The 18,894-nt window shown below is 45.1% G+C and overlaps 1 long non-coding RNA gene across 1 annotated transcript; it reads right to left on the bottom strand.

Annotated features, from left to right (window-relative positions):
• Positions 1–9,372: 9,372 nt before the first annotated feature.
• LOC132346368 (uncharacterized) lies at positions 9,373–18,889 on the bottom strand. Its single transcript, XR_009496190.1, has 2 exons — positions 15,002–18,889; positions 9,373–13,576 (listed from the first exon to the last, which is right to left on the bottom strand). It is a non-coding gene; the product is annotated as an uncharacterized lncRNA (long non-coding RNA).
• Positions 18,890–18,894: the final 5 nt, after the last annotated feature.

Raw genomic sequence — 18,894 nt, 5'->3', positions numbered from 1 at the left:
CAGATGACTTCCACAGATTCTCAAGGGACTCAGGGGTGAGTGTTTAAGATCAACACTCTCCTCTGGAGAGTGAACCAGCCACCAGGTGTCAAGGGCACTCTAGCACATGACTGCCTTCACAGAATGTCCTGACTCTTCAGCCCAATCTCTCCTCCCAATCACACCCTCACCTCTCTCCTCTGCCACCTCAGCTACCTTTTGGATTTGGCACCCATTACGGCCCCCTTCAAGAAGCAACAGTTAGAACTGGACATGGAACAACAGACTGGTTCCAAATAGGAAAAGGAGTACATCAAGGCTGTATATTGTCACCCTGCTTATTTAACTTATATGCAGAGTACATCATGAGAAATGCTGGGCTGGAAGAAGCACAAGCTGAAATCAAGATTGCCAGGAGAAATATCAATAACCTCAGATATGCAGATGACACCACCCTTACGGCAGAAAGTGAAAAGGAACTAAAAAGCCTCTTGATGAAAGTTAAAGAGGAGAGTGAAAAAGTTGACTTAAAGCTCACCATTCAGAAAATGAAGATCATGGCATCTGGTCTCATCACTTCATGGGAAATAGATGGGGAAACAGTGGAAACAGTGACAGACTTTGATTTTTTGGGCTCCAAAATCACTGCAGATGGTGACTGCAGCCATGAAATTAAAAGACAGTTACTCCTTAGAAAGTTATGACCAACCTAGACAGCATATTAAAAAGCAGAGACATTACTTTGCCAACAAAGGTCCGCCTAGTTAAGGCTATTGTTTTTCCAGTGGTCATGTGTGGATGTGAGAGATGGACTGTGAAGAAAGCTGAGCACAGAAGAATTGATGCTTTTGAAGTGTGGTGTTGGAGAAGACTCTTGAGAGTCCCTTGGACTGGAAGGAGGTCAAACCAGTCCATCCTAAAGGAGATCAGTCCTGGGTGTTCATTGGAAGGACTGATGTTGAAGCTGAAACTCCAATACTTTGGCCACCACATGCGAAGAGTTGACTCATTGGAAAAGACCCTGATGCTGGGAGGGATTGGGGGCAGGAGAAGGGGACGATAGAGGATGAGATGGTTAGATGGCATCACTGACCTGATGGACGTGAGTTTGAGTGAACTCCGGGAGTTGGTAATGGACAGGGAGGCCTGGCGTGCTGCGATTCATGGGGTCACAAAGAGTCGGACACGACTGAGTGACTGAACTGAACTGAACTGAACGGTCCCCTTGGTTTGTTTGTTTTAATTGGGGTATAGTTGCTTTACAATGTTGTGTTAGTTTCTGCTGTACAATGAGGTAAATCAGCTGTATGTATACATATATTCCCTCCCTCTTGGACCTCCCTCCCTGCATCCCATCCATCTAGGTCGTCACAGAGCACTGAGCTGAGCTCCCCATGCTATGATGTAGGTTCCCACTAACTATCTATTTTACACGTGGCAGTGCACGTACATTAATCCCAGTCTCCCAATTCGTCCCACAGCCCCTTGTTTTGTTTTGTTTTTTAATCTTCCCCCCAACTATGATTCTTCATCCTCAATCTAGCAACGCATCCTTGAGCTGCTGCCATAAGTAATGCCCTTCCCTGCTTGCTCACCCAGCAGTTGGACCTTCTCAGCCGGGCACCCATCCCACAGTTAGAGTGTTCACTATTCTCACCTCAACGTTTTCTAGTTCCTGAGTCTGAGTTTACCTAGATTTGCCATGAGGGGGGCCTTTTACACATCCTTCCATGCCAAAATCTCAAGGGAAGCTGTCTCTGCTTAATCATACTATGACAGTTTTTGTTCCCCATCTTGTAGCCTGTCGACAATGGACAATGTCTCTGAAACAGATAACAATGAAACTCTAGTGATTACACCATATTGTGAGTCTCCAATGAGGAGTCAAGTCAAGAAACTTCACTGGCAAGAGGACTTAGCCCAAGAGCTCTGGGGATAATCAAATGGAAACAAAATACAGGGTAACCAAAATAAAGTCCTCATTTCCCAAAATATCTTTGCCTTCTATAGCTTGATCCTCTAACCACAAAAAGGATAATACAATGTGAAATGACACATTCCCACCCAAATTCCTTTTTCCCACTCTAGAGACTGCTTGTGGTTTTGTAACATCTCTTACTTTTTCAAATTTATAAAATTTTCCGGGTATTCTTTCCAAAACTAAATTCCTCCCCCTACCCAAATCACCCAGATGCTATGTAGATTTGTCCTGAGTTCTCCATGTAAACCTCTGCCCTTTCTACTCTTTATGGGAGTTTTTCTACAGCAGTTTCTCTAACAACATTCACCAGTGTGAACTGAACTAACACAAGTCATTGTGCCTTCCTTGAGCTGTAAGAATTGTTATTACTGGAAATGTTTCTGAACTAAATCAAATTGGGCTCTGGTTCCTCACAATCCAAATTCAGTGTAAAGTCCGATTTGGGTCATTTTTTGGTAGTTTCTCTGTTTTCTCTTTGGGGCTTTCATGACCCATAAGCAAGTCCTTTAGTTGTGGTTCCTCATGGTCACAGTTGAGGTCCCTGGTCCAAGCTTGTGGAGTCCTTCTAAAGGTGAGCTGCTCCACAAACATATCCACGACCACCATGCCACACTCAGGCATGGGACAGAAACCAAAGTTGTGTAAGTACGGTGTTTGCACCTAGGCCCTTAAGCGTCCAAGCAGGCATCCCACCCTGGGTCCTGCCACCCTCAGGAATGAAGGTCTCCCATCATCTCTCCAATCCAAACCCCAAGCCCCTGACCCCTTCTCCCCTAGGACAACCAAGACTTCCTCTTAACCAGATCTTGTAAAACATCCCAGATGCTGGCTCCTGGAATCACACACACATGCACACACAATGAAGCAGTTTGTTATCAACCCTCTACCCCATTCTCATCCTCCAGGGGAAGATGTGCAGGGCTCAACAAAAGGCAGCTCACTGGCTGCCCTATCCAGTGAGGCTCAAGAGAGAAGTAACTCTCTCTTCTGCTGAGGAGCCCACAGCATCACAAAGACGACTCTCATTTGTCATAACTTGATCGTTCATTTGCAATCACCTTTCCATGTTCTTGATTCTAAAATAATCTACACCTTTAGAGCAGAAGGTCCACGGAATAGAACTCACAGGTCAAGGGCTCAATGAAGCTTGGTTGGTGAGTATTGAAGAATGATGTGAAACTTGCCTTTGCTTCTTGCAGCTCGGGCACAGTACAGTTTGAGGGAATAAGCTAAGACTTCCAAAACTATACTAAACATTTGTCTGTTTGGTTTGTTGAAACAATTTGTTGCATGTTTGTTTGGCACTGTCGGAGAAGGCAATGGCAGCCCACTCCAGTACGCTTGCCTGGAAAATCCCATGGATGGAGGAGCCTGGTGGGCTGCAGTCCATGGGGTCACTAAGAGTCAGACATGACTGAGCGGCTTCACTTTCACTTTCCACTTTCATGCATTGGAGAAGGAAATGGCAACCCACTCCAGTGTTCTTGCCTGGAGAATCCCAGGGACAGGGGAGCCAGGGGGCTGCCGTCTATGGGGTCGCACAGAGTCGGACACGACTAAAGCGACTTAGCAGCAGCAGCAGTAGCAGCAGTCAAAGATGGACATGGGATGGGGGAAGGAGAGGGTGCGAAGAATTGAGAGAGTAGCACTGAAACATTGTTACCATTCTTCAGTTGAGTCTCATTCTTTGTAACCCCATGGACTGCAGCATGCCAGGCTTCCCTGTCCTTCACCATCTCCCAGAGTTTGTGCAAACTCATGTCCACTGAGTCAGTCATGCTATCCAACCATCTCATCCTCTGTCATCCCCTTTTCCTCATGCCCTCAGTCTTTTCCAGCATCAGGGTCTTTTCCAATGAGTTGGCTCTTCACATCCAATGGCCAAAGTATTGGAGCTTCAGCTTCAGCATCAGTCCTTCCAATGAATATTCAGCATTAATTTTCTTTAGGATTGACTGGTTCGATCTCCTTGCTGTCCAAGGGACTCTCGAGAGTCTTCTCCAGCACCACAGTTTGAAAGCATCAAAACATATAGCATTGAAATATATATGTTACCATATGTAAAATTAGATAGCCATTGGATATTTGCTGCGTGATGCAGGGAGCTCAAACTCAGTCCTCTGTGACAACCTAGAGGGCTGGGAGGTGGGAGGGAGTTTCATCGGGGAGGGGACATACATATACCTATGGCAGATTCATGTTTATATAAAGGTAGAAACCAACAAAATATTGTAAAGCAATTATCCTCAAAATAAATTTAAATTGATAAAAAGACATAGATGATGTGGCCCTGACTCCTGAAGACTTTTATTCTCTAGGTGAAAAGGTATTCACCCATGAGAAAAGGTCAATAATAGTATACAATAACAGTGAAAGTAATATCCCAAGACACATTGGTACATCTCACTGGATTCCTGCAGCAATCCTGAGTGATATGTATTCTGATCTCCCATTTTGTAGATAAGGAAACAGAGACTCAGAGAAGAGCTGGTGTCCTCCCATAAGCTATGCATCTGGAAGTGGAAACCTACATGGAACCAGAGGAGACCATGCTCAGCTGTAACCCCTCCCTAGCTTGGTCCCTACCCTCCCTGATCTGCAAATTTCCCAACCCATACCCACAATCTTTCTATGTCTTAAAGGGCAACTGACTCCGTAACAGTCTATAAAAGTTTTATTGTTTCTGCTTTTAGAAAGTTGCTGAATCTCCCCAGCACTTTGTAAATAACGTGGCGCCCCAACTGCTCCCCCACCCTGTCCCTAACCATAGGCCCCCAGGGAAGCCAAGGAAGTTCAGTCAGGGGATTCTGAGGACACAAGCTCTACCTATGGGTTTTCGACCCACCACCCCGTCTGTCCCAACTTGCCAAGGTGGCAGGTACCATGGCCCAGGTGAGAGGCATCCTGGCTTTCTGATCTCACTCCATACTCTGCCCACCAGTCTCCCCGGTACATCAAAAGTTGTTTGTTGTTGTCCAGTTGCTACTGTTCAGTCCAGCTCTTTGCAGCCCCATGAACTGCAGCATGCCAGGCTTCCCTGTCCTTCACCATCTCCCAGAGTTTGCTCAGGCTCGTAGCCCTTGAGTCAGTGATGCCATCAAAAGACTTCTCACTGTTTTCTGGATACTCCTTTTCTCCAGGCTTTGGCTCATGCAGAGTCCTCCTGGAGTGTTCTTCCTCCAGTTATGCTTGTCCAGCACTGCCCGCCTACTCTTGAGCACTAGGTCTAAAAATCTCTTTCAATCCTTCCTCAATTTCTTCCATCTGTATATGAGCTCACCAGTCTCTGTAATGCCACAGAATTTCACCTGGATCATCGAAAGGCATTCTTCTCCATATGCTTCTTATTACAGTTATTTGAGAATTTGCCTTGGGGGATAGGAGTGTTCTGAGTCTGTGTCCAGCCTCCACCACTTATGACTTGTGCAAAATTGGGAAACTGAGCCATAAGCAGCTCATCTACAAAATGAGGTTTCTTGAGGATGAAGTGAGATAATAAGGAGGAAAGCACTTACAAATGATAATGGTCTTTAATTGTGTTACACTTACACTCTCTGCCTCAGTTTGCACATCCAAAAAAATGAGGAGTAATGGCGTCTCTCTTGGATTTGCAGCAAGGATTAAATGCCTTCATGTATGTAAAGGACACTTAGCACAGTTCCCTGCCTCTGGCTCTGCCCCACACACGTGATATGAGCAGAGTTGGGACCATACGTCCAGCTTTATGTTCTTTACTCTGACCATGAATTATGCAGGACTCAGGGTGCTGCTGTGAACTCTCCTGCATGTGGGTGACTTCTGAAATCTGGGCAGGAATTCCAATGATCTGCAATAATAATTATCATCATAAACAGTTGGTGGTCCCTGCCTCCAGGAAATTAGTTTTGGGGGCCAGGTCTGTGCTGTGATGGGACACCCTCCTCAGGGGGAGAAACTGCAGAGCACGTGTCTATAAAACCAGAGTTGATTCTCAGAGCCAGATGAAAGGACTGTAGCTGGATGCTGTGCTAGAGTCAGAAATGCCCCTCAAATGGCAGTTTGGGGAGCACTGGTTTACACTTATCAATTAACTCGATTACCACAACAACCTGATGAAATGGGTACTATTATTTACTCTCATTTTTCAGGTGAAGAAACTGAGGCCAGAGAGGTTCAGTGACTTGCCTAATGTCACAGAGCTAATAAATGGCAAAATCAGATTGGGTTAATTCCAAAGTCTAATGTTTTTCAAATAGTACTTTCCAACTCCCTAAAAAATATGCAAGTAGAAGTGTATACCCTCGATTCTCATGTGTGAAACATAAGACAAGACATGTCCTCGTTCATTCATCCATGGTTTATACTAATGACACACCTGGTAGCAAGACAAGCAAGCTTGTTTGTTTTGAGGAGTAAATAGGATTCCCTGATCATCTTCCTATGTGTAACTGTTGTAGGGGGAGCAACAGACATTATGGTTCTGTTATGATACTTAATCCTCCTAAAAATTTTATGAGGTGGATAGTCTATAGTTTGCAGAAGGAGAAACTGAGGCTAAGAGAGATTAAAGGGCCATCATCCCTATTCAGATTGTTACCCTGGTTGATGCCAAAGACCAGAAAGGCATTTTTATCCCCAAACAAGGCAGTCTGTCTCCTGGCATTGACTTCTAAGATGGGACCCATTCAGCTCTTGGGTTGAACAAGAAGGCTCATATGTGGCCTGGCTTTGCCCTGGATCAGGTGTGCTCAGGGAGTGGGTTGTGACACTTGGGGCTTCTGTTTATCTCCGACAATTCCAGGGTTCCCGGGCCCACCAACTCAGCAAGTACCAAAAAAGAGTCACGTTGAACCCACTGTGGGTTCCCTGTAATGGAGGAGCCTGGAGAGCAAGCACCAGCATTTGTGCCCTGGAGGAACTGACTGATGTCTGGGAAGTTGGCCTCCCCAGACGACGTGAGTAATGGCTCCCCCACTGAACATACACCTGGGAGAAACACAGCCTTTGCAGCCAGATGGCTGCTTAAACAGTGAAGTGGATGGAGAGTGAGCAGAGATGAAAACAGGCAACAGTGATCTTTGTCTTCTCTTTTTCTCTTAGCCGGGACGATACTAGCTGACTTTCCTATTGCTGTTAATAACCTATCAGTACAAGTTATTGTAACTGTACTTTTTCTTTAATTTCATTTATTTTTTATTATTTATTTTGGTTCACTGGGTCTTTGGTGCCACTGCTGCATGTGGCTTTTCTCTGGTTGTGGTGAGTGGGGGCTACTCTCTAGTTGAAGTTCAAGGCCTTCTCATTGCAGTGCCCTCTCTTGTTGTGAAGCACGGGCTCTAAGGCACATGGGCTCAGCAGTTGTGGCACACGGGCTTAGCTACCCCGTGGCATGTGGACTTTTCCCACACCAGAGAGCGAATCCATGTCCCCTGCATTAGCAAGCGGATTCCCAGCCATGGACCACCAGGGAAGCCCAGCAACTGTACTTTTTTTAATATATCCGTGTAACATTTGTCCACTCAATAAATGTGTGTTGTGGGTCCACTGTCCTTAAGTATTGGGAGAGGTGATACAGTCTAGAGGTTAAGAAGGTGAACTCTGGTGTCTGTCAGAATTGGGTTCAAGTCCTAGCCTTGTTCAACCTAGTCTAGTGAGAGTCTGCTGCTGCTATTACCTAGGACTCAGTGCAAGTCCTAAGCTGGGTCCTGGGGAAAAAGGAGAGTAGTACTCAAGGAGTGTTCCTGCTGGGAGAGGCATTAAGACAAGTACACAAATAGCCTGTGATTGTGAAATAAGAAACATGCAGAATATGGCAAGGAACCTAACAGATTATTCAGAGTTATAAGCCCTGTCCCTTTCAAAATCGTTCCTTTGGGAGGTCTCATATTTACATATAAAGCATTGTTGCCAACTGAACTGAAAGGAGTCTCTGAACATTTATTGATTTTTAATTATTATTATAAAATTAAAACATGTTCATTTTTGAAACTTTGAAAAGTACAGAAAGTATTTCAGAAATGTCTCATAATTCCATTATCTAAGAAATATACAGTTAATGTATCTTGCCATATACCCTTTTATTTGTAATTTTTCCAGAAATAGTTTTGAGCTCCACACTAGGAGCCTGGCTCCTTAGACTTGGTAGCACATTCTTTGGAATTTACCTCATGAGGCAAATCTTTATCCTTTGAAGGTAGGTTGGCATTCTGGAACAGCCTTAAGTTGCCAGGAACCAGAAATTTGGTTAGTGATTGAGCTGAAGCCATGCGGCTTTCGGTCCAAACACAGATGGTAAAGTTACGAAACTAATTTTATGACGTGGCTTGTAAAACAGCACTAACGATTGTTCCAGTCAGTAGCTTGAGATTTGAGTTTGCCACAACAGTGGCTTAGCAATAAAGGATCTCATGGAAGGCCAGAATGCTGGGCTGGACCACTTTATTTTTTAATTGTTTTTTTTTTTTTTTTTTTTTGGCCATGCTGTACAGCCTGCAGGATCTTAGTTTCCCTGACCAGGGATCAAAACCATGTTCCCAGCAGTGGAAGCTCAGAGTCCTATCCACTGGACCTCCAGGTAATTCTCCATTTTTTTTAATTGATTTTCTAAAATTTGTATTTGTTTTTTGGCTATTCTTGGTTTTTGTTGCTGCCTGGGCTTTTTTCTGCAGTTGTAGCCTGTAGAGATACTCTCTAGTTACTCTGACTTCTCATCGCAGTGGCTTCTCCTGCTGTGGAGCATGGGCTTTAGGGTACAGCAGGCTTCAGCAGTTTCAGTATTCCGGCCCTAGAGGCGGACTCAGTAGTTGTGGTACACAGGCTTAGTTGTTCTGCAGCATGTAAGTTCTTCCCGGACCAGGGATCAAACCTGTGTCTACTGCATTGGCAGGTAGAGTCTTTACCACTGAACCACCAGAGATGCACCTTAACTGATTTTTAATTGCTGTATGGCTTTAGCCTGTATACATGCCAAAGTGGATTTTCCATCCTCTAAGAGACTTGGGCTATGATAAGACTTCTAGAAATTTTTGTGATACATTCAGGAATATATTTTAAAGCAACAGTAAGAAAAATGAGAAATTGTATAATTCATAAAAATATTCATTTATGCAAATTAAATCTTAAAGATATGGCTGCACTCCTTTTTGATCACCATATCCAATCCTACACTCCCTCCCCAGAGGAAGTGAATTCAATTATCAGATAGATGTGCAAATTTCCAAAATTGCTTATATTTGTGTGTATACAAAACATCTATTTCTGCTTTATTGACTATGCCAAAGCCTTTGACTGTGTGGATCACAATAAACTGTGGAAAATGCTGAAAGAGATGGGAATACCAGACCACCTCATCTGCCTCTTGAGAAATTTGTATGCAGGTCAGGAAGCAACAGTTAGAACTGGACATGGAACAACAGACTGGTTCCAAATAGGAAAAGGAGTACACCAAGGCTGTTTATTTAACTTATATGCAGAGTACATCATGAGAAACGCTGGACTGGAAGAAACACAAGCTGGAATCAAGATTGCCGGGAGAAATATCAATAACCTCAGATATGTAGATGACACCACCCTTATGGCAGAAAGTGAAGAGGAACTACAAAGCCTCTAGATGAAAGTGAAAGAGGAGAGTGAAAAAGTTGGCTTAAAGCTCAACATTCAGAAAACTAAGATCATGGCCTCCGGTCCCACCACTTCATGGGAAATAGATGGGGAAACAGTGGAAACAGTGTCAGACTTTATTTTTCTGGGCTCCAAAATCACTACAGATGGTGACTGCAGCCATGAAATTAAAAGATGCTTACTCCTTGGAAGGAAAGTTATGACCAACCTAGATAGCATATTCAAAAGCAGAGACATTACTTTGCCAACAAAGGTCCATCTAGTCAAGGCTATGGTTTTTCCTGTGGTCATGTATGGATGTGAGAGTTGGACTGTGAAGAAGGCTGAGTGCTGAAGAATTGATGCTTTTGAACTGTGGTGTTGGAGAAGACTCTTGAGAGTCCCTTGGACTGCAAGGAGATCCAACCAGTCCATTCTGAAGGAGATCAGCCCTGGGATTTCTTTGGAAGGAATGATGCTAAAGCTGAAACTGCAGTACTTTGGCCACCGCACGCGAAGAGTTGACTCATTGGAAAAGACTCTGATGCTGGGAGGGATTGCGGGCAAGAGGAGAAGGGAACGACAGAGGATGAGATGGCTGGATGGCATCACTGACCCGATGGACTTGAGTCTCAGTGAACTCCGGGAGTTGGTGATGGACAGGGAGGCCTGGCATGCTATGATTCATGGGGTCTCAAAGAGTCGGACACGACTGAGTGACTGATCTGATCTGATCTGATCTGATACATATGTATTAAACATATATACTGTATATATCAAACATATTGTTTACTAAAATGTACATGGTATGTGTGATTCACTGCTTGCATTTTTCACTCAACTAAATGAAAAGTGACCACTTTAAAGAGGCAAACTCATTTAAATATTTAAATTCTGGTTCACTTCTTTTTGAAATAAGTTCTTAACTTTATGACCAGGCATTTGGGAGAATTAAGAATAGCCAGAGAAATCAGCAGAGGCACAGAAGAACTTCCACTCTGGGCTAGCCCTAGAATCGTTATTCAGTCACTCAGTCGTGTCTGACTCTCTGAGACCCCAAGGACTGCAGCACTCTAGGACTCCCTGTCCTTCACTATCTCCCTGAGTTTGCTCAGATCCATGTCCATTGAGTTGGTGATGCCATCCAACCAGTTCATCCTCTGCCATCCCCTTCTCCTCCTACCCTCAATCTTTCCTACCATCAGGGCCTTTTCCAATGAGTTGGCTCTTTGCATCTGGTGGCCAAAGTATTGGAGCTTAAGCATCAGTCCTTCCAATGAATATTCAGGGTTCATTTCCTTTAGGAATGGCTGTTTCCATTTCCTTGCTGCCCTGGAATTGACCAACTCATTACTGTATGTCTGACAGTGGCACAAAGGCACACAGTGCATAGCATGGGCTGAGATCAAACTCCAGGATTAGAGACATCCAAACCATTCCCATTATCTTTTATGACCCATGCTACACTATCCTCCATATACGTACCAGGCGTCTTAAGAACCTATTTCTATTTCCAGTTTGCCTCATCTTTAAGAGATAATGAATCCAGTGAGTTATATCTGCTATGAGAAAAAAAATGGTATCCCTGTTATCAACCCTGTCAGGCTGATCTAGAACATTAGCTAGGGTTTGTCTCTAATCTCCACATATTTTCATAGATATCAAAAGAGGATTTTGCTTCAGGGAAATGTGTACAGACATTCTCCTGTTGCTTCCATCTGGCATGAGCAGTAGAGAGAAAGATTGAAGTTGGGAGCCAAGAATAAAATCATCAAAACGACATTGGCTGGCATCGAGGTACACGGATCTAGTGGTTTTCTCCAACCTCTTCCCAAGGCAGATGTGACACATACCAACCAGGATCCATAGAAGCTCCACAGTTTGGGGAGGAACAAGAAGAACAGAGCGGGTAATGCAATGTCTCCCACAAGAAAAGCCTCCCTTGGGTGGTATTTTAGGACATTAGCTCAGGCTGCCTTGTCCTCAGTCATCTCGCTGGCATTTAAGTAGCCCCTTGGGTTACAGATCATGGCAGGTGCTGGGAAGTAAAGAAGGCCACACTAAAAATACCCAGCTTCTTCTGGAACTCAGCCGGCAGCCGGAGCTCCGTCCTCCAGTGCCAGGACTTCAGAAAAAGAACAGAGAGTTTCCTTCGCCTCAAGCAGTGAGAAAGGTCTGGCTCCTTCCTCCGCTGAAGTTACTGAGGTGGAAATGGTCCTCTGGAGAAAACATACTGAAAGAAGCACTTCTACTGAGAAATAGCGATTTCTACTAAATCAGGACAACCGTCTCTCTTAAGGAGAAGCCAGGGTCCCCGTAGAATGCACTTGGAAAGAAGGATTTTGTTAGTCAGGCAAGAAAGGGTATTTATAAAAACAAGGAAGTCTATTGCCTATTTTCAGAACCATAGGCCACCAAACCAAATCATCTCAACTGAAGATGAAGCTGTTGGCAGTAGTGGGCATAGGCCCAGAAATAAAATTTTAGAAACCCCAATTTTGAACTAACCTAATGCAGCGGCTCTCCTAGAGCCCAGATGGTTGGGAGCCAGACCTCAGCTCGAGCAGGAGGCACCAGGGTTGTCCACATCCATGGCATTTTTGCATCAGGTTTCACAGTCTGCAGAGTAAGCGTGGAGCTCTGCTCACCACTTGGGAGGCTGCAAAGGTCACTTTCACATATGTTCTCAGTAGAAACTCGAGAACCAAGTATAAAAATATAAAAATGAATAGGTGGCATCCAATATGAAGGAATGCAGGAATTGCTGGGAAGCAATGATTAAAACCATGCCAAAGCCTCGATGTGGCCCCTGAAGCTGGCTCAGGTCTCTAGTTGGTGAAGTCTGTAGATGCTTTCATTTCTGCCCAGGCTCTGGCTTGGGGAAGCACCCAGTGCTGTCCTGATCACATATTTTGTCTTCATTTTTCCTCAAACACACTGCCTGGATGGACTGGTAGCTTAAACCTTTTGCTGATCCAAAGGTTTAAAAAAAGGAGGTGTAGGTTTCTAACAGTTACCTCAAACTCTCCTTTAAAGCTACTGGAAACAAAATGATTGTACTTATCCTTCTGTCTTCATAAAGATGTTCTTTTTGTCCCATCTTGGGCCATAAACACAAGAGTAGGCAAGAAGGTTGGTTGCCTTGGCCCAACCATACTTTCTCACCAAGTTCTCCTATCACTGGGGAATGAGGGTGCCTTTAGAAGCCTAGGCTGCAGTCCTGGGCTGGGCCATGCAGGGTGAGCCTTCAGTCCCAGCCTTGTTACTATTATCTTTTAACCATGTTCATATGGTGGTACTAGTTGTGAAGAATCTGCCTACCAATACAGGAGATGTAAGAGATGTGGGTTTGATCCCTGGGTCAGGAAGATCCCCTGGAGATGGCAACCCACTCCAGTATTCTTGCCTGGAAAATCCCATGGACAGAGGAGCCTGGCGGGCTACAGTCCATGGGGTCACAAGAGAGTCGGTCATAACTGAGTGTCTGAGCACCACCATGATATGTAGACAAGACCTCTGGTGGCCCCTTCTCCTCTCCTCTTCACCTTATAATGTGTTGCTTTTAAGTACAAAATCAAGTATTAATATAAAAACAGTTGGGAATGGTTAATGAAAAAAGCGCCATTTCTGGGAACTGGGGCATTCACATCCTTATTCCTGCACAACTACCTCCCAGGTGGGTGATGCTGAGTCATCACTGCCTTTGGTTTTCTAATCTATAGAGAGGAGAATAGCACTCATCCTGATGCTGACATAAGAAGTTGTGAGGAAGAGAAAATAAGCTTTTTAGGTGCCTTCTAAATTTTACAGCCATAGAGAATATTGCTGTTTGTTCTTTCTTTTTTTCTTTTGACTGGGTCTTTACTGCAGTGTGCAGGGGCTTCTCTAAGTTGCAGCACAAGGGCTTTTCATGCTCAGGCTTCTCTTGTTGCTCAGCATAGGTCAGCAGTTGCAGCACATGAGCTTCTCTAGCTGGGCTCAGTTTCCTCAAGGCACGTGGGATCTTAGTTCCCCATCCAGGGATCGAACCTGCATCCCCTGCATTGGAAATCAAATTCTTAACCACTGGACCACCAGGGATGTTCCAATATTGACATTCTTGAGACAGCTCAATTTCACAAGTCAGCGTGATTAAATCTATACCTCGTTGCTGCTATTGAAAGAGAATTAAGATATAAGACAGGAAAACTCGTGGTCTTTTTTTGTACTGGGAGAACCATTTTGCCCATACAAACCCTCCAGATAGCAAAAGTATTCAGGGAGCTCGCCACAGAATCAGGACCAGCAATGTGTCACTAAACAATTAAGGAAGATGTCCGCGATGTCCTAAAGACCTTTCTCAGAGCTCCAAACCCTCCCTAGAAACAGAGCATATTTTCCTTGGGTTCTTGAGGGTAGTATCACAAACCCTCAAGAAAGAAAATGTTCTTGTGTATGAGAAGAACATGCCGTATCTTGTTCTGTGGGACATGACATGCTGCATTCCAAAACCCACTGCATGAAGCCATTGTCTATCAGCTTAATTACAGATTCTTCACTTTCCCTTAATTGTGTGAGTCAGCACTGTGGACTCTGGGGGAGTCACAGTAACATAGGTAGAGAGGCAATGCTGTTAAGTAGGGTGGGACTATTAGGTAATAAGGTTTTTGTTTTGTTTTGTAAACAAACAGACCTTGATGTACATATTCAAGTAAGTGTTCCTTTTAAAGGTGTCACATTAGTAAGCTACGCTAATGTTGACTCACTTTTTTTTTTTTTTTTTTTGACTCACTTTTCTAATCAAATATTGGGAAACACAGTCTGGTAGGTATGGGGGCTCTTATAGAGGGAAGGGACAGTGTATTTAAAATGAAAGATCTCCTAGAAAACCTGTGATATGGGGACTTTCCCAGTGGTCCATTGGAATCCACATGTCCACTGAAGGGGGCATGGGTTCAATCCCTGGCCAGGAAACTAAGATTCCACATGCTGCCTTTGGGGAGTGCCTCCCCTGCAAAAAAAGTATTTTAAAAATCTGCAATATGTTCCTCACAGCTATGGGGGGGAGAGCCCAGACAGCATTTGGGACAACAGTAATATAGTTGAAAAACATAATAAGTGACCTCCCCTGTGCCTCACCCCATCCCCCCACCAAGAGGGTTTTACCCTGTAACATACATAGATGCTTCTCCTGGAGGAAAAGATCCATCTCTTACCCACCTCCCTTGATCTTATAAACTCTAGTTAAGTGCCATGCACACAAAAGGGGCTCAGTAAATATTTGTGGGACATTTGTCCTACCCTATCACAACACATACCCATTCTTCAGGCAACATAACATAGAATCTCTATTTTGAATGGAATTAAGTCTTTTGAGCCTAGTTTTCTTGTGGTTCCTTCCCAGGAACTGTTTCTCCTACTTGTATGGTTAACAGCCAAGAAAACAGTCATTCAACAAACATTTATGGAGAGATGACTGAATACCAAGCACTGGAGAAATCTTCTGGAAATTCCAAGGATGCTCTTGGTGTTCACACAGAACCTCTGGACCAAGGATCCTGTGCGGGGTTCCACATCACCACGATCTGGTCAGTTTTTCAACTTCCAAGGAACATTGACTCTCTCATGTAACCTCAGGAAGGAAAGGGTATAATTATAAGGACCCCCAGAACTGAGATTTGGTCATTGTTTCCCAGTCTTTTTTCCTAATGGTGTTTCTGTTTACCATGATATGTCTATCCCATTCTTTTTCTCTACAACCAACTTCTCTGCTTCCTCATACCTTAAATGATACATGGCCTGTCATGATATATTCGTCAGGAGAAGCTAGTAATGCTTCAGTAACAAACAGCCCCCAGTTCTCAATGGCCTGAAACAGCAGAGGTTTATATCTTGCTTGTGCTACATGTCCACCAAGGGTTAGTTCTGGAGAGAGGGGAACTCTACTTACCACAGCCACTTGGAAATTCAGACTACAAAACAGCAACAACTTTGAAAAAGAACACAGTGAGTCATACTAACTCATAGTATCTACCATAAGTTAGTTCTGTTCACATTTCTTTGGCCAAAGCACGTCAAATAAGCACACTTAATTGGGTGGGGATGTGCAATCAATCCTACCAAGACCTGATTGGGAAGAAAGCCCAAATATCTGTAAACAGCCTTAATCACCCTCTTACAAGTGATCTCCAGCCCAAGATCATAACCCCTTTTTGTTTCAGCTGCTTCAGCTACGGATTCATATTTTCCATGCTCCTCAGTTCAAACTACAGTCAAAGAGAAGCCCAGAGGCACAGTCCATCTCTGCCTAACAGGCCACAACCCTAAGTCCCTGGCTAGTCTATGGATCTGTCCTTAAGTCATAGCCACTCAGGTGGGGAACAGAAATATACTGTATATCCCATGGCTGTCTAGCTTGCCCCTCTTTTTCTTTTTTTGGCTGGGGATCAAACCCATCCCCCCTACATTGGGAGCATGGAGTCTTAACCACTGGACCACCAGAGAAGTCCCCAGCCCACACCCTTGATGTTATCCAAAGACCAGGAGATCTGACCAATATAGAAGAAATTCTTGTTTAAGTGAAGATATTTTGCCTGGTCCTAACCCTTGAAGGGTAGTGGATGGTGCAGACCATGAAGTTGGGCTGAACCTGGTTGATTGCCAGGCTATTCATGGAGCAGAATCTCACCAGTGGTGAAATGGAAATGACTGAGGCCAGGGACCTGTTATGTTAACCCATCAGTCTGGGGATTACTGATATGGTACCAAGGAATTTTTTAAATTGGCTTTGTGCAGCTCCATTTGCATACTGGACACCATAGTCTTTGACTTCTAAGCAGGTAAGAGAGGCAGGGAGGGGAAGAAAAAATGGATGTTTTAAACTTAAACAATAAGGCCTGAATGTATGAATCCCTAAATTCAAGCCCCTTTGCCATACACCCCTCTTATCTACCTTTCCAGTCTCACGTCCCAGTTCATCCCCAAGTGAACCTACTGTCCAACCACCATCAAATATTCTCTTTTCTACCCTTGGCTCATACAATACCCTCCTCTCTATCTAATTGCTATCCTTCCTCTAAAATCAGTTTAAAAACCACCACTTTTCAGAATAGTTTTTATCTGTCTGTCAGAATAGTTTTATCTGTCTGTCTCTGACCTGGTCATTTCTACTTCTTTCTCCACTGTTCATGCTGAACACCTGGAAGACATGGATGTATCTTACTTAATTGGGGATCCTGGAGCCTAGTGCCTACCTGGTATATAAAAGTGCTCACCAGTGGTGTGTTTGAATAGATGGTCTATAACACTAGTTCATTTAAGGGAACTTTAGCGTGCTTCTCTATGTTTGGCACAGTAGAGAAAATTCGCAATACATGGTCCCTCCAGGAGTTTCTCTAGTTCAGTTGCCTCATTTTATAAATGAGAAAACTGAGGCCCAGAGACAAGAGATGACTTGCCCTCTGCCACCCGAGCAGCCACAATTTACTGAGTACTTTGCTATGCGCTAGACAAAATGCTTTTCATTCTTTATCTCATTTTCATCCTTGTAACAACCCTAAGAGGGAAGAGTTTGTATACCTACCTTACAGAAGAGAAAACTGAAGCTTAAAGAGATTATAACGTGGTTAAGGCCATCTTGCAAGGAGGTAGCCAGGCCAAGTTTGGATTCCAGGGTCTAACTCTGGGGTCCCTACTCATAAACCTTATGCTGAGCTCCAAGTTGGGAAGTCAGCTCCCTGGGGTCCACACATCTGTATATCACCCAGAGGCCTTGAACTCTGTCAGTGTTCCAGTGGCTGGGTTCACGTGCGGTGATTAAAGGGTCCTGGTGAGTTTCTGTACCATGCAGTGCCTGTGCACACAAATCTAGTGTTCTGACCATTAGGTCAGGGTATTTTTTTCCCCCTCCTGGGAGGTTGGGTTAGTGGAAGAAACCTGATAAAATCCTGGGAGGAACTTGATCATTCTCTGAAGGACTTACAAGTTGTTTGACCTGCCTGATCTGCTCAGATACCGTCCAGGGAATATTCAGTATCCATGTAGGACAGGTTGTGAATTATTCTGCAGGGACTGTTAGTAAGACCCAACAAGACCCTCACCAGCTCTGCCTCAGCCAGTCTCAAGCAGGGTTTGGGAACAGCCCTTTCTTCCCTTCCCATCGAAAGTCTGAAAAGAGCAGGCTTTTCCCCATGGGGACTGGGAGGAGTAAGAGTTATAGGAGGAAATCCTCCTGCCTCTGAGCAGAGCTTACTGTACAGAGCAGGGCCTGTTCCCTCCTCAGAGTTATAGCTGTGGATACAATGACTTGGCTGGGATAACATTTATCCCTGTGTTCTGGTAACCTAGTACCTGAGTGCCTAACATGGAAAGAGGCCAACTCCCTAAACTCAGTGCAAGGAAAATGATTAAAAGTTAGATCTGGCGGCACCATAGGGATCATCTACCCCTCATCCCCAGGTTTAAAGATGTAGCACAGAGGCCAACTCACTTGTCAAGGTTACAGAGCTGCTGGTGATAGAGACCAAAAAACTAAGTTGCCTGACTCGAAACTCAATAGCCTTTTCCATTAAAGTCACAAGCTCCCACCCACACACCAACAAACACACCCCACCCTTTGGGGAAGTACCACACACACAGGCACACACAGAACCGGGTCCTATGTCCCTAAGGTATACAACTGTCTCTCCCCTGGGGGACAGGGAACCACATAAGACAGATTTGCAGACGTTCTGGCCCTCACCAGCAGACATATACAGCACCCCAGGCCTCCCTCCCAACTTGTCCTTTCTCTGCTCCAGTTGAGTTTCCAGAACATGAGAGCCATCCCGGGCTGACACCCTGTAGGCAGGGCGGGCGCCGGGAGCGTATGGGCCTGGGCGCCGTCGCGGTGGCTGCGGGGACCCCAGGTCAGATGCTTGGCGAGCCGCTGGGTCTGGCGGCCCAGGAAGCGACGCGCATCCTCTACCTGCCCGGCTGGCTCCTCAGGCCTCCTGTGACTTAGGACGGCTCGGCTGGGGACCCTAGGGCCGGAGCGTGAACCCTGGGAGGAGGGGGCGCAGAGGGCGGAGGATAGCACCGAGGCCCCCGGTCCGGAGAGGCCCAAGTGCCCTCTTCCTGGCGTTCAGGTTTGGAAAACGGGAGGCCTCGCCCGGCGGCTGCCTCGGCTGGCTGCTCGGGTCCCCATATATAGTCATATCCACCGTCAACTGGGAGGCCGGCAGGCGGCAGCGAATGGGCGAGCAGCCCCCGCGGGAGCAGCGGGGAGGGCGCGGGGGGCGGAGGGAGGAGAAGGGGGAAACGGGGCAGGAGAAAAAAGCTCTTCCAAAAAAGTATTGGCTGTCTTGAGGAATGCGGTCGCCCCCTTGGGAAAGTACATA

Source organism: Bos taurus, chromosome 10 (assembly GCF_002263795.3).
Source record: "Bos taurus isolate L1 Dominette 01449 registration number 42190680 breed Hereford chromosome 10, ARS-UCD2.0, whole genome shotgun sequence".
Lineage (NCBI taxonomy): Eukaryota > Metazoa > Chordata > Mammalia > Artiodactyla > Bovidae > Bos > Bos taurus.
Note: the sequence above shows the minus strand (reverse complement) of the source record. Positions and strands in the feature narration are given on the sequence as shown.